This window comes from Oryx dammah, unplaced genomic scaffold (assembly GCF_014754425.2).
Source record: "Oryx dammah isolate SB20612 unplaced genomic scaffold, SCBI_Odam_1.1 HiC_scaffold_26, whole genome shotgun sequence".
NCBI classification, from domain to species: domain Eukaryota; kingdom Metazoa; phylum Chordata; class Mammalia; order Artiodactyla; family Bovidae; genus Oryx; species Oryx dammah.
In genome coordinates, this window is record NW_024070210.1 from 82,317,736 (window position 1) to 82,332,228 (window position 14,493).

General features: G+C 44.1%; 1 protein-coding gene across 2 annotated transcripts in view; it reads right to left on the reverse strand.

Annotated features, from left to right (window-relative positions):
• The window catches only part of LOC120853518 (thrombospondin type-1 domain-containing protein 4), a 631,548-nt gene that overhangs the window by 109,034 nt on the left and 508,021 nt on the right, over positions 1 to 14,493 (reverse strand). The window lies entirely within an intron of this gene.

The window sequence follows — 14,493 nt, forward strand, 5'->3', positions numbered from 1 at the left end:
ACTCAACAGAATTTTACTGAGCACCTACTCTGGGCAAAGAACTTCTCTTCTAGGTATGTGTGAAATGTACGTTGTAGCGGCGAGGTGGGGGTCACAGATAGTAAAGTGAAAATGTTAGTCGCTCAGTCAGTCCACCTCTTTGCGACCCCATGGACTATATCCCACCAGGCTCCTCTGTCCATGGGACTCTCCAGGCAAGAATACTGGAGTGGGTTGCCATTTCCTTCTCCAGGGGAGCTTCCCAACTCAGGGATCAAACTCGGGTCTCCTGCATTGCAGGCAAATTCTTTACCGTCTGAGCCACTGTCGTGAACAAGTAAGTAAAACAAGCACATCGGGTGGTAGTAAATGATCAAGAGAAAAGGAACGCAGGGAAAATGAATAAGGAGGATGTGGGGGTTGGACATTTATTTACACAGGTTAGACACTGAAGTTGTCCAGGAAACCCATCCCACATTGGAAGATTTTGGGACCACGATAAGCACTGCACCGAAAACTGGGGTCTGTCCCCACATCCTCGGTTCTAAATGACAGACAGTACAAACACTTAGCCAAGAACCCCCCAAAAGTGGTGTTCTCAGGCTCTGTTTCTTAGGAAATTAAATCAAATTGGTTAAGATCTGGATCCCCATTGGTCTCTATGCATCTAAATAACAGGATACTGTCTGTAGAGGTAGTCTCCCATCAGGGTTTAAAGGAAATCTGACCTTCTTGTATTTCCTCCCCTGAAGAGTCTTCCCATTATTCATCCCAAGATATTTTTGCTTTATCTTTCCCCTCCCTATTCATGTATCTCTTAGGGCAATTAAACCTTAGGACAGAATGGAATGATTTTCACAGAATCCTTTTCCACCGCTGATTCCAGAGGACTCACATTCATGTATCCTGAATTTAAAGTTAGGGTGTGTGGTCTGCACAGAGAAGTTTCTGTCACAGTTCTGCAGGCAGACAGAAGTGAGCTGATTGCAGTTTGGACAATGAAGTATCGGGATGACAGTATTTATTTCACTGGGTTAAGGGGATAGGAAATGATACTTGAAATTAGAATGGTACTCTACAACTTGAGAGACATTTGCTGAATCACAGGGTTGTGATGGTTCTGGAATTCTAAGAGCAGTCATCAAACCCCACCGCAGGGGCAAAGTGGTCAGCAAACCATTCAAAGTCCACCTTGGATTTTGTTAAACAATCCTGGGCCTGTTCATGTGGGTCCTACGGGTACAATCTTATAGACAGAGTCAAATCAAAAGGTGTTCATTCTCCCCCAGCCCAACGCCTACTTCGTGTTTTGACTGACATCTCTCTGCAGGCACTGTACATCGGCATTATTACTTCCATATTCCTGCATGCACGTTAGTCCATCAATGATAACTGGTCTTTCTTCACAAATAGCTTCTCTGTAAAACATTATTTCTGACAATAGCAGAACATCATCTCAGTATGTTCCTACACATCCCATTAACCTTTCAAAATGCCATGTTTCCTATGTATTTCTCCTCCCTCAAACAGTTCTTGCCCTCAGCCCATGCACACTGTAGCAGAAAAATAAGGAAAATGCTTTCCGTGCTTGGTTTCTACCCTGCACCCCTGCTCTGGGTTCTCCTTTGCTTTCAAATGAGCAAACAAACAAACAAAAACCCACCATCAGGAAAACTTCGGGAAAGTAGATCCCACTTTGCTAAAGAAAGATGCTAAATGAATTAAAGAGATGCCTCTGATGGTCACTGATGGGGAGATGAAAGAGAAGCTGGCAGCACTCACTCCCTGCCCTAGCAATATCTAACTTTCCTCCCTTCCCCCAACCATGATCCATTCTTGCTGCCCCTGGACTCAACTTCTCCCAGATGGAGCTCATCCTCTTGGGGTACTCCAGGTAAATTAAAGAATGGGTACCGAGACACAGAAGTAGGAAAAAACAGAGGAATCAGGAAACATGCTCATAGACACACATGGTGGAAGTGTAGGTTTGCTAGGAGGGATCAAAGGACACTGGAGAATTCAGCTGAGTTTCTTAAGGATCTTGTTTGCCAGGGTGAAGAATTGGAATTTTATTCTATTGTATCAACAACCACTGGGTGTCTGAAGGTGAGGGCCACCCTCAGATTTTGTTCAGACGATAACCTTGGCTGTAGCTAGGAGTGGGTCTTAGAGTGGGGAGAGGAGGCAGTCTAGTGAGTTCTCTTGTCAATGGGGTGTATGGGCTATTTCAGGAAAGAACGAGAGCTTTCGAAGATGGGGGCTGACATTGCATGAATCCTCAACTCCCAGCCCAGTTAGAGTGGGACAATCACAAAGAAATTATACAGCCATAAATTGCTTCAGACAACCCAGACACAGACAAAAAAGCATTCTATCTTATAAATCAGACACTATATTAAAATGTTCTGCACAGTGCAATGGATCCTCCACCGGATTTCCTATATAGCACAGACACTCCTGATAAATCTAGATGTGGAGAGGGAGGGCTACAGCAGTTTTTCCTGGTCTGGGGGTTGCCTTCAGAGAAGCAAGTGATGGCAAAACTGCAGATAACATCTTGCCTTCCCGGAATCCATCTCTGGACTCTGAGCCCCCAGGGTTCACTCCTTAAAAAAGAAGTCAGAAGAAGGGGTGTGTGTCTGTGCATGTGTGTGTGAACCTTCTTTGAGGAGTGTCAAGGGGCTAACAGAGCACACTTCTAGGGTTCTAGAGGCCACCCAGGACCTCTGAAAGACTGGATTGCCATGGAGGTGTTAAATGTCTTACATGCAGGTCACAAAGCAGGAAGGACAATCCCATAACATGAACTGGGTGGAGGACATGCTTTTAAGATTTTTATTTTTAACACTGTGACCACCAGCAAATTACCTATCTGATAACTGTCCCTTCTCCTGCATAGGGCTATGATGACTATCTGATGATATAAAGAGAGAAGATTTTAACTTGGAGTCCAGGCAGGGCATGGCTAAGGAAGTGACTTTGGGCTGGAATCTGAAAAGCAAGAAGGATCATTTATGGCAAGATCGAAAGATGTAAACACACATTTTATCACTGATGTTGTTGAGTGACTGCACCAGGCGGGCCATCTGGGAAATGCCAGGCTGAATCTGACACAGGTCCTGCCTATGGGAATTTGATTCTAACCAGAGGGATAAGACATACATGCAGAAAATGACATGCTAATAGGCCATGAGGAGTCCCTGCATCCTCTGTGTCATGCTGAGTCAGATCAACTCTCTTTTAGAAAGCTGATAATTACCAATGGGGCAGATAAGTCTGGAGAATGTGGCAATATCCCAGTCTGAACTAGGGGAATAGTGATGGCAGGAAGAGGATTTCAGAGATGCTTAGGAAGCAAAATGGACAGGTCTTTGTGAGGAGGAAGGGAGCTCCATTTGTCTTCCTCCTCTTCTTCCCCCTCCTCAATCTGTCATACCTAACATTTACAGTCTTTGTCATATTCCAGGTCCTCTGAATATACAGTTTTCTCATTACTCTTAAAAGCAATCGATACGATTGCTGAAAAACTAGGAAACTAGGACTTAAGGGACAGATTAGGTAACCGGCCCAAAGCCATTCTGTTAATAAGTGGTGGGGCTGGATCTGAAGCCAGAGCCCATGCTTATAACTATTATGCAAAAACTGTCCCCCTCCAAAGGATCAGAGGTCACACTGAGGGTTCGAGCATTACTGAAGGAGTGGATGGTGGCAGTGACCTAGGTGTAGAGGAGGACGTTCAAGGCACTGTTACCACAGCAACAGTGAGAGCTTGGTCCAAGAGTGACTCTGGCATTCTCCTCTTTTAACATTATGGAGTATCAAACACGTCATGTATCTCTCATACACAGACTATTTTAACACTATACACACAGTAAGTGAATAAATATCTTGGCTCATCTTCCTATCACATTACCTTCTTATTGTTATAACTTTTCATTTTGAAATAGTTCTTAAGACTCAGAAAAAGCTATAGAAATAGTACAGAGCATTTCAGTGACCCCATCACCCAGCCTCCCTTGAGAACAATATCTCACATTGTCAAAACCATGTATATCATGCGTATCAGTATATTAACTCAAGAATAAACTTCATTTGGATTTTGGCATTTTTTAACCTGCACTTTTTTTTTTTTGGTGTATATGTCTACAAAATTTTATCACACGTCTGGACTTGTGTGCTGTGTTCCTTTCTTTAAAGCAGCTAGTATTCTCCTCCAAAACATGGCCGGGTAAATTGATAAGGGGAGCTGACGTCATTTACCAGGCACTTCGGTGTGATGGAAAGAAGGTTGTACTGGGAATCAGGCAACCTGAAGCACAGTCCTGGCTCAGTCCCTGACTTACATGTGATGCTAGATGGGTTGCTTCTCTCTGGGTGTGGCGCTGAAAACATTTCTACCATCATCCAGACCTACACGGGACAGTGCTCAAAAATGAATCTAAAGTGAATTCTGGTTTTGCATATCAGAAGTCTGGTCAACTGGCCTCTGATAGGCATGACTTAATAGCGCTGGTCTATGCCTCTAATGGGCTTTCCTAGTGTCTCAGAGATAATCTGCCTGCCAATGCAGGAGATGAGGGTTTGATCCCTGGGTTGGGAAGATCCCCTGGGGAAGGAAATGGCAACCCACTCTAGTATTCATGCCTGGGAAATCCCATAGACAGAGAAGCCTGGCAGCTATAGTGCATGGGGATCACAAAAGAGCAGCTGAGCGGCCAAACACAACAACAACATGTCTCTAAACTCTTCAGAGGCACCACCCACGTGCTAGCAGTGGGCTCAGAAGGTGACCCTGGAGTCTGCCTGAGCTAGGCCTTGAGACGCGTCTCCACTTAGGAGTGCTGCATCAATTGACGCGTCAATTAGCCATTCTGAGCCTCAGTTTATCTACGACTGGGGTGGTACCTCCTAGCACAGTTGTGAAGATTGAATGAAGTGAACACAGAAGGCATTTAGCAGCATGCTCTATCAGAGTGGCTTCTCAGAAAACACTGGGTTTATCGTTGTCTCTACAGACTTGGTTTTATCTGGAATCCATCCATTTTAAAGTAAATCCCATCACATGTAAGTGCTCAGACTCACTCCTATTTCTATAGCACTTTCTATTACTTCTCAGTTGTAGATATTCTCTTCTTCATTTGGAGAAATTCAGAGAGCTAAGAAAAGGCCAAGTTCACCAAAAATGTAAGGCACTTTATGTGGTTCCTTTGCACCCTTACTGCTCCAATAGTACCAAGTGAAAATGGACAGAACAAGCATCTGGTCCTTGGTCTATATTTCATCTCTTTTTTTCTGCTCATCATGTACTGTCATTCAAAAGAGATAGTTTTTGTTGTTACAAAGGAGATTGGACAACCATCAGATATCCTTTTACTCTTCCAGTGATTTTTGCAACATGTTGTAGGAAAATTTTACATGTTGCAAGCCATCACAGGAGAAATTGCTCAAGAATTGCCCCCAATTGTGTGCCAAAATTAACCTAAATGAAATTTCCTGTGGGAAATGAGCAATCTGGATGACATATTTGGTGGTGAATTTCACAGGGAGGAGGCCTCTGTACATCATGGCAGGGTAGGCTGGTGCCAGGCCTGCAGATACTGGAGCTTCGGACTCCCTAATGGGAAGCAGATGTTTCTATGTATGCTCAGTAAACACACCAGATAAGGTAACCTCCACCAGTTGGCCAGATGACACCAACCGGTAAAACAAAGTGCCTTAATAACCATGCTGTCACAACAGTGTGGGAGAACAGTATTATTAAAATGATTAGTCGTTAACACCAATGTACTTATATTTATGCTGAACTAATTCGTGGGAATATATATGGATTCCAAAACTTCTATTCACAACATCCTGTTGAAAGACATTTTGGGGCTTATGATAAATATCTCCTTCTTTTTACAGTCAGGAATGTAGATCAATACCACCTTCCTGGAAAGCTATTTAGCAAAAAAGACTGTTTGACCCAGGAATTCTTCTTCTTTTGTTTTGCTTTAAAATTTTATTTATTTATTTTTTGGCTGTGCTGGTTCTTTGTTGCTGAGCAGGCCTTTTCTAGCTGGGGTGTGTGGGCTTCTCATTGCAGGGGCTTTTCTTTTTGTGGAGCACGAGCTCTGGGGTGCTGCAGGCTCTAGTAGTCGCGACTCCTGGGCTCCAGAGCACAGGCTCCATAGTTGTGGTGCACAGGCTTAGTTGCTCCTCGGCCTGTGGGATCTTCCTGGATTAGGGATCGAACTCATGTCTCCTGCATTGGCAGGTGGATTCTTTACCACTGAGCCATCGTGGAAGCCTCCAGGAATTCTTCTTCTGGGAATTTACACTAAGGAAATTATAAGAGGCCAACAATTTCTGTGTGAAGGATCTCATTACCATATTATTATTAAAAAAAAATGGAAACATCTTAAATGTCCAACATAGGGAAATAGCTACACAATAGACAAAAATCCTCTGAGAAATACTGGATGGATCTTTTCCCAGTTGTTTTCTCATTAAAATCTTCCAGTGCTTGTGCCTACATGATGGACTCTCAATACAGTTCAGTAAATGTTTCCTGGGAACCCATACTATGTGCCAGTACAGGGCTAGGCAGGAGAGACAGGAAGATAAAACCAACCTGGTTCCTACTGAAAACTTATAGTCCAAATCAGGGGTCTGCAAACTATCACCCACTGGCCAAATCTGGCCACCACCTGTTTTTACAAATAAAGATTTATTGGAACACAAACATGCCCATTAGTTATTGTGGGGACTGCTTTTGTGTTAGAACAGCAGGGTTGAGTTGTTGAGACAGAGATAGTGAAGTGGAGCAAGATCCTATGGTCCTTGTCCTCATGTCCTCAGCTTAACTTTTGTCTGTGGAAAACTTAAGCCAAAGGCTAAGTTTAATCAGAGAAGCGAGAAAATGTGGAAACAAAGGGAAACAGTCAATGGGAAATAATAACTTCCTAGTCATTTAGCATAGTCAAGGACTTCCAGTTCCTTCTCAAGGGTGATAGGTGATATTCTGAGCCATATCCTGTGAGCTATCTTATAGATACTAAAGCCCTCCCCAGGTGAAAGAAGGTAAATACATGATGAGCAGACTGTAGCTGTGAAATAAGCTGCCACAGTTCCAAGAGCTAGCCTCAAGAAATGGAAATAAACTGACCCTGGAACTGAAGATTAGCTATGATTAATCTAGATGATCCTGGTCAGATCACAGATGACTAGTTTCAAGATGACTGTCAGAACTCATTGTGCTATTTCAGCATGTAGCCCCCTCCCTCAACCTATAAAAGCTCTTGCCCACTGATTGTCAGTGTAGGGCAAACAACCTCTGGACAGCCATCTGCCCTCCCACCCCTGGCTGCTGGCATCCAAAACAAAGCAAACTTTCCTTTCCATCAACCTGGCCTCTTTAATAGCTTTTGAGCAGCGAGCACCCGGACCCTACTTTTAGATACAATAGTGTGGCCCACAAAGCCTAAAATATTTGTTTTAGTGATTTATATATATATAAAAAAGCCAACCCCTGGTCTAAATCAAAAGGCAGACACGATGCCATCTTTCAGTATGGTGTGTAAATGTTCAGAGGGAAGGATGCAGAGCCCTGCACAGACAAGACAGAAGCTGAACTTGATGGCCCCAGTCTGCCCCTGACGGCCCTCATCCTGTATCACACGCTGCTCACTTGATTTGTCTCAATGTGTCTCAACTGTAAGATGCAAGGTCAAGAGTTACCTTCCACCTCAGTCATTTTCTTTTTCCCCCTTAAGCAGAAAACGCATACTTTTCAAACAAAATCCCATGCAGAAATAGACTTCCAATACGTAAACTGAGAAAAGCAGAACTGTTCTGTTGAAGAGGGGCTGGAAGGGTTTGGAAGCCCCATAGACGTCTTGTCATCCTGTCGGCCCTTCTTCCCCATGGCCAGGGTTTCTCAACTACAGCTCTAGTGCCATTTTGGCCCAAATAGTTCTTGGTTGTGGGAACTGTCTTCTGTGCTGTGGGATGGTTAGCAGCAGCCCTGGTTTCTATCTACTGGATGCCAGTAGCCACCCCCTGCCTCAGTATGACAAACAAAAATATCTGTATATGCTTGCGAACATGGGCGCTCAGCTGTGTCCAACTCTTTACAGCCCCATAGACAGTAGCCTGCCACGCTCCTAAGTCCATGGAATTTTCCAAGCAAGAATACTCCTTGTCCGGGGGATCTTTCCAACCCAGGGATTGAACCTGTGTCTCTTGCATTGGCAGGTGGGTGCTTTACCACCTGAGCTACTGGAGTAGGCATTGCCAAATGTCTGCTTGGGAACAAAACCACTCCCGGTTGAGAAGCACTGCTCTAGTTTATTCCACAGTTCATGGGAGACCTAAAAGCACAGATACCCCAGAAAAAAGCTTTAAAACAGCAGCAATTTCATAGAAGTGCAAAACAGGTATCTGTAAATGTCAGAAGCTAATGAGCAAAGAATACATAATTATCCAGTCTTAAAAAACACTTCCCATTGCCATCAAGCTGCCTTCTAGAGCCCTTGAAGCTTGCCTTTTGGCATAACTTCAATATGAGCACACAGGTACTGGAAAGAGCACAGTGCCTGGTATACAGGAGGTGCATAGTAAGTGTCTGTTGAATGAAGGAGCAGTTTGGTTGAGGAACCAAGAGAATAAAGTTATAGGAACCAATTTGCTTCTTCAACTGAATCATCTTGAAGTCTCTTCTGGTGCAAAACTGTTTCTGGGGAAGAATGGGGTACAGTCCTGATGTGAAAAAATCCTACCATGTCTAAAGGAGAAATTTGCTTCATGTAGACAAAATTAAATTGGAAACAAGAATCAATGGGAACTAAACTAATAATGTCATTCATTGGAAGGGAAGGAACGGTGCACGGGATAAAAGGTATTCTGGCTTCCTTAATGAAGGCAATTGTGAAACTGGCAATCTGGCTTTAATCAAGTCTTTGGCTGTCCCTTTTCAGTACTTCATCTCATTTCATTAGAGAATAGCACCTTACCGAGTGACTCAACTGGAAGAAAATGTTGGCACCCTCCTAGGATAAAATTGGGTGAGAATCAACTACACCGATGTTTATAAATCTGAGGGATGGGATCCTGAGAGGGAACATTTGATATGCAGTGAGAAAATCAACCCTTCTCCTCCTAGGGTCATCTTTCCCTGGAGCCTGGGGGTATTTCAAACTCTAAAATTTCAACGCTTCACTTTCACGATCTTCCTTCCTAGTGGACTGAAATGAGGGGGCATGAATGCATTATGACAATCACAACTTCTCTATTATATTAACAAAAGTAAGGTGCCCATATTTTTTTAACAGAATAGGAGAAACCTCCGCACTTTACTTTTAAAAATGTTAAGACTGACTGGTAACTTCTCTGTTTAAAGAGAGTTCTGTTTAATAGGGAACTCTGCTCAATGTTATGTGGCAGCCTGGATAGGAGGGGAGTCACTCCACCGTGCACTTGAAACTATCACAACATTGTTAATTGGCTATACTCCATTATAAAACAAAAAGTTAAAAAAAGAATTCTGTTTAAAATATCTGGTCAGATTGTATCTTAACTCTATAGGGCTGCCAAGGGGTCAGGACCAGGAAGTTTCTTGCAGAAGGGAGCAGAGAGACCCTGTCTACACTTTAAAGGGTGATGTTCTGGAGGCCAGATCACCAGCAAAGTCAATAGTGAGCTGGGCAGATGAACTGTGCTCCAGGATAGAGGCTGCTTGCACACTGGCCCAGTTTACATGGCCTCTTGGGTGCAGACAGCCCACATCCACAGGTGCAGGTCCAACCAGAAGGACCTGGGAGGACCGTAGTCCCTTCCAGGGACCAGAAGGCAATGAGGGGGGCTCACGCTTGTCCTTGTCATTTCCCATAATTCACAGTCTATCTCTAGACCTGCCTGTTTGCATTTTTCTCCACAAGATGGCACCTATAAGCCTTGGTAAAAGGGTACTCACGTAAGCAATAGTTTACGGACAAGAAACAATAGTTAAACATTAAAAGGAGTGGTAGTCTAGATTCAGAAATTCAGGGTGACTGCATATTTATTGTGCCCTTATGTGCAAGTTTCTGCCATGTTGTTAAGATGTGATGTTCACTTCTCAAAATGTTTTTGTGGAGCATTTAAAAATGTGGGTGGAATATTCAGGCCTTCTATTTCCAGAATGTTCGAGAAAATGCTTAAAAATCTATGTGAGTTAGCCTTTGGGGGTTAATGGGCTTTTTTGCTGTCGCTGGGGGATCTCTTCAGGGATGGCTGAGAGGACTGGTGGGGTGGGAGGAGATGAGAAGGAAAGACTGGCTACCAAAGCACGAGGGCTCAATCCTAAGGCTCTAGACTGGGAGCCGGGCACACTAATGCTGTTTTCAGAAGATGCTTGGCACACACAGACAACGGATTACAGATGGAAGAGACTAGAGCTTGAGAAGCACAAAGACAACACATTAGGATGGATGCAGAGGGAAGGAGGCCCGGACCAGCGAGATGGAATTAGAATGGAGGGCAAGGGCACAATGATGTAAGGCTGAAGGAGCAACTAATGGGTTGAAGAAGGATGGTCTATGGAAGGTAAAGTAAGGAAGACTGGGCAGCCCGTGGCTTTGGAACCTGGAAGAATACTACAGAAGTTTTCCTAGAAAATCAGGTCTTTGATGGAGTCATCTTAGAGTGAGGGTCTGAGGGTACATCTTGATCATCATTAATTCATTCATTAAGTTGAGCCATACAAATTCTCTTTCTCTCTTTCACTGGAACTTTCCTCTAGGACACTAAACATTCTTATTTCAGCTTTTTGGATGGAAATCCGTTCAAATCTTACTTATCACCCCTCTGTTTTGATTTTCTTTTTAAAAATAAAGAATAATAAGCACTACTGGATCTTCGCTACCCTACTGCTTCAGAAAGTGTGGTCCATGAACTAGCAGCATAGGCATCATCTGAGAGCTCTTTAGAAACCCCGGGCCCCATCATGGGCTTAATGAATTAGGGTCTAGATTTGAGTAGCATCCTTGGGTGAGTTCTGTGCCATTTGAGATCATTTCCAGGTCACTTTTTGTTTACTCCAAGTCCTTTATACTTTTCTTAAGTTGCACAACAAACTCTCCCATCCAGTCAAAATAATGACAACACAACCTTATCACCTTCTTGGTTAAAAATTTTAAAAAAGAAATAATGCCTTTGGAAAGTTTTTTCTCTGTGATATTTTCAACAGGGACAGGGACAGAGGAGAGACATCACATCCATAAACACAGTATCTTGAGAATCCCAGTGCTGGACAGTAGGGACGTCTCTGGGAGCCCCAGTCCCTTGCTTCATGGATGAAGAACCAAGTTTGGGGAGGGACGTGATTTCTCCAGGGTGGCACAGAGAGGACCTCCTTGCCAGAGTCTCCTTTTTATACTCTGATGTCCCCCTCCTCTTTCCAAGGCTGGGGTTTACTGTTTCCTCACTCAAATTGTCTCTGCTCTTTTCTTTCTCCTTATGTCCCCATAATCACATGAAAAAGATTTTTATCTACTAGCCAGAAGAGCAACTCCTTTTGGAAAACAAATTGTCTCTGTCAAAATATTTGGATAAACTGTGCAGGCTGGGAGGTGGAACCTTGAGGCCTGGGGGCCAACAGGAACCAAAGTTACAAGAGAGAATGGTAAAACCAAGATAGGGCTAAACAGTAGAAGAGTCTGGCTTTGCTTCCAGAGCTGGAGATAGAAGAGAGAGAGAAAGATGAGGAGGAGAGAAGCTAGGAGGTTGCAGAAGGTCGATGAGAAGCCCTGAGTGGTTGGGAGGACTGTTAATACTGACCTTGAATTTGAAGTAGACTTGTGATTTAAACTCTCTCTGTTCCCAGATTTCCCAAGTCTTCACTGAAACTCTGCATTTACATTATGCCTATTCTCCTGCCTTTAATACTCCTGGTTTAGGTTCCTTTAACCCCTTTTCATTTTCATAATCTGGAGTAAAAAATTCTCTTCTATATTTCCACATCTTCAAACGTCTTTTCTTCTAGACACATGGATGCCCACCAAAGAGCACCCTTGGAGAAGGAAATGGCAACCCGCTCCAGTGTTCTTGCCTGGAGAATCCCGGGGACGGGGGAGCCTGGTGGGCTGCCGTCTATGGGGTCGCACAGAGTCGGACACGACTGAAGCGACTTAGTAGTGGTAGTAGTAGTAGTAATGCTTGCTACCCCTGTAGGTGATTTCTTTTTTCTGAGCCTTAGTTTCCTTCCTTCTAAAACAGTGGCATTAAAATAGAGTTTCTCCAGTCTGCTGTGAAGTTTAAATGAGAACATGCAGATGGAGGCATCCAGTTCAGAACTGGTTTGGACTTAGGGCTAGAAGAATGTTGTTACCTCCCTTCTTGAGGCTGCACCTGCCTCCCTTCAGTGATCTGTTCCTGGGCGTGGCCAAGGGAATTCATCTTCTCACACCAGGCACACACATTCTACTCGAAAAGAGGAGGTTGGTCTATTTGCACTGTCCACAGAAAGCTCACTTCTATTTACACATGATTCTCAAGTGGTGCTCCAAGCCAGGTTGTAACAGGAAAACTCCTGTGATCTATTTGCATTTCAATCACATTCTGGGACAATGGTATCAAGAATTCCAGAGATTTTTTTTCTTACAATTTTGTTACCTCTTATTTTTGAAAAAAAAAAAAAAAGTATGGGTTCATTTGTTTTGTGTTTCCTGGTTTGTCTTAGAGACCAGTAATGCTGCTGCTGCTAAGTCACTTCAGTCGTGTCTGACTCTGTGTGACTCCATAGGCGGCAGCCCACCAGGCTCCCCCATCCCTGGGAGTCTCCAGGCAAGAACACTGGAGTGGGTTGCCATTCCCTTCTCCAATGCATGAAAGTGAAAAGTGAAAGTGAAAAGTGAAAGTGAAGTCGCTCAGTCATGTCCGACTCTTAGCAACCCCAGGGACTGCAGCCTACCAGGCTCCTCCGCCCATGGGATTTTCCAGGCAAGAGTACTGGAGTGGGGTGCCATTGCTTCCTCCGAGAGAACAGTAATAGAAACCTTCAAAAGTTGTAAAGGGATCATTTTGGACTTCCCAGGTGGCCCTAGTGGTAAAGAACATGCCTGCCAATGCAGGAAACATAAGAGATTCGGGTTTGATCCCTGGGTCAGGAAGATCCCCTGGAGGAGGGCATAGCAACCCACTCCAGTATTCTTGCCTGGAGAATCCCACGGACAGAGGAGCCTGGGGGCTGCAGTCCATGGGGTGGCAAAAAGTTGGACACGACTGAAGCGACTGAGCACGCATGCACACATGTTCATTTTAGGAAAAGAGCAAGGGAGGCTGTGGATGGAGCTCATAGCACAGGCATGTTGGTGCTCAGTGAAATTCTGAGTGCAAGGAACTTCTTTTCTAGGTATTACGAGCACTGTCTTAGATAGGGATTCAAGCAACTCCCAGGGATTCAGGAAGTAGGAAGCCCCACATATCTGCCTGACAGCTGTCACGGGTAGAGAAGTGGCCACGTGCTAGGCACCTAACATGTTATCCTGTTTAATTTTCTTGACTGTCCCTACTTTATCAAAGTTCACAGAAGGCAAGTAATGTGTAATATAGAGGTGGTGAGGGTGGGTTTGAATGAAGGGACTTCTGGCTCTTTCTCTTTTTTTACCTGCATAGTCCCTTAGCCCAGAGGAACCCGGGACTTCCCTGGTGGTTCAGTGGTTAAGAATCCACCTTGCAATGCAGGGGACACAGGTTCCATCCCTCATCAGGGAACTAAAATCCCACATGCCACAGAGCAACTACTGAGCCCATGCTCCGCAGCCAGAGAGTCCGTGCACCTCATCGAAAGAGTCCCCATGATGCAATGAAGTTCCCAAGTGCTGCAACTAAGACCCAAAGCAGCCCAATAACTAACTAACTAACTAAATATTAAAAAATAAGGAAAACAGAGCCTGGTGGATGGCCGACCAAGGGTTACACATATCGAGGGCTAGACTATCCAAGAAATCAAATAAGGTTAATGTTTTAATAATTGAGCAACTAAGCACAGCACATTCCTTCTATGGCTAAGACTGCTCTCTGGCTTTTCCTAAGGTGCTTCCACAGGGGTTCTCTGTGCCGTCTGAGGCCTCCCCTTCCACAAGAGCTGACTGAATAGTTTCAGCACCTCCTATAGCTTCTCTTTGTTCTCTTGCTCCCCACAAAGTCCCCTGATGTCTCTCTCCCCTCACACAGCACTCCTTCACCTAAGGGAAGGAACATCTCTATCACTACACTTCCTTCCATAATGAATTCCTAAAGTCCAAGCTTATTCACTGAAATAGTCTCTAATTTTGTCAGTTTTCCTGATGGAAAAGGAAACTGTTGGTTCACCAAGCTAGGAAATATTTATGACTCAAGGAAAAACATCATTCCGTGGGGGCAATCATTACCCGAGCCAAGAGAATGCTCTTTAGGGCAAGATATCCAATCAGATAATTCCTTCTAACCATAGATGCATCCAGTGTGACTATTATTTCATTAAGAAATAAAGACATTGTGTTCCATGCATGCTCA